We start from the raw sequence: 2,204 nt of genomic DNA, 5'->3' as shown, positions 1-2,204 counted from the left end.
TATTGTAAATTAGGTGAAGGTTTACAGAGGAACTCAATTTTCCATTAAACAAACCATACACGTTTTATTTCATGTCACAGATTGCAGTCCATAATGTAGTATTACTTACCTCACCTTCTCCCTGCGTCTTGTTTCCATTCCTCCTCCTGTCCTAAGCCTGCTTCCTTCTGAACTTTGTCCTTGGGCAACAGCTGCCCCTTCATCTCAAGCAGTGTTCTAGGGAGTACACAATCCCTTCCTGGTGTTGGTAGGTCAAGACCAAAACAAGCCAAACTCACTGCCAGGGAGTCAATGCTGGCTCACAGTGAGCCTGCAGGACAGGACACAACTACCCCAGTGAGTTGCCAGACTGTAACCCTTAACGGGAAGAGAAAGCCCAGTGTTTCTCCCTTGGAACAGCCATCATATTGAACTGCACACCTTTTGGATTGTAACCCAATGCATAACCATCATGCCACCAGATAGTGAACTATTCATTTTGATGATGAGTACGATACCATTCTTCCTGAATTTGTCATTCCCGGAATAGTAAATCATACGGTTGTCCAATTCAAAATGGCCAAAGAAGTCCATTTCAACACACGAATGCCTAAGATGATGCTAAGATCATACATTTCACTTCATTGTTTATTTGTAATTTTCCTAGATTCATACTTGTTACATTCTATACTCTGATTATTGATGGATGTTTACAGCTATTCTGATTTTGAATCATGACCCATCAGCAAATGAAGGTCCCCAAGGTCTGCTTCATCCACATCAATCAGGCTCATTTGATTTTGAGGAGACAGTTCCTTTCCAGTTTTATTTTGAGTGTCTTCTAACCTGAGGCCCCATCTTTTAGCACCATATCAGACAATGTTCTGCTGCTACTCATCAAGTTTTCAGTGGCTAATCTCTCCGAAGCGAACCTTCTTAGTCTGGAAGCTCAAACAGAAACCTGTCCATCCTGGATGACCCTGCTAGTATTGGAAACACCGATGGCATAGCTTACAGTATCACGGCGACACGCCCATCATCACATTACAGCAAACTGACAGCCAAGTGATGGCCAGTCTTTCACAGTAAATCTGAAATCTGTAGGGATTGGAAATTCTGTTCTACATTTTAGCACCTTTCGACCAGGATTCACATGATTTCTTTGCGCAGAACGCTTAACAATGAGCTGAGCACCATCCAATTCTTCTGGGCTCGTGGTTATAAAAGCGGTTGTCTTCAGCGGCACTGAGACCTACACTCCACTTCCATCTCTACTTCCTGGTCTCCTATTCCTACAGCTGCTCCAGTTGAACAGAGCTCAATCGTTTCATCTTGGATGGCCACTCACAATCTTTTAAGACCCCAGCCACTACTCATCTAAGGAAGGAATGAGACACTCAGTCTAAAAACCACTGCAGAACAATGACTGGACAATCCTGCCAAGCCATGACCACGTATCTTCAGACTAGAAGATCTAAGTCCGTGGGGTGTTTGGATGTATTTAACTAAGTAGTAGCAATCACTTTAATGCCCACCTCCTTTTAATTTGGGCTTTGGTTGCTGTTATTGACATTGAACTAGAAATCATACAGTTGTTGCCATTTCCTCCTTTTTCTGGTGTAGGATTTACTGAGCGCAGATGTACCTGTCAGGTTGTGCAACCATTGCCCTTAATCAACGCCCGTTTCCCCCTCACTATAAACATAAATCTACTACTTCCCAAGACTGACTCCCTCTCTCCCTCCCTTCTCCAACCCCAGATAACCATTGTTAGTCAATGGTCCCTGTGTATTTAGTTATCTTTGTCTTTTCATGTAAGTGAAGTTACCCAGTATTTCTCCTTTTGTGATGGACTTACTACACTCAACATAATGTCTTCCTAGGGGTCATCCGTATTAAAGCACATATGAAGACTGGGATTTCATTTCTCCACACTTTGCTCATCTACTCAGCTATTAGTGGATATTTAGGGTCATTTCCATCTTTTTGTTATTGTGATTAGGATTGCAATGAATATAGATATGTATCATATAGCGTGCTTTTGATGTTGTACCTAGAAAGTCATCACCATGCCCCAGGGGGTGATTGATAATGTTCTCTAACATAAAATGGTGCCTCAAAGGTGAACCAGAGAGATATATATAAACCATAGCTGCATGCATGGTTTCCGGGCTTGTACGTAATTCTAAGAGCAACTCCCAATCTAAGAGCAATTAGTTCTTGAT

The sequence above is a fragment of the Echinops telfairi genome, unplaced genomic scaffold, assembly GCF_000313985.2.
Source record: "Echinops telfairi isolate 266 unplaced genomic scaffold, ASM31398v2 ScPeMD7_2;HRSCAF=8, whole genome shotgun sequence".
Classification (NCBI taxonomy): Eukaryota; Metazoa; Chordata; class Mammalia; order Afrosoricida; family Tenrecidae; genus Echinops; species Echinops telfairi.
Note: the sequence above shows the minus strand (reverse complement) of the source record.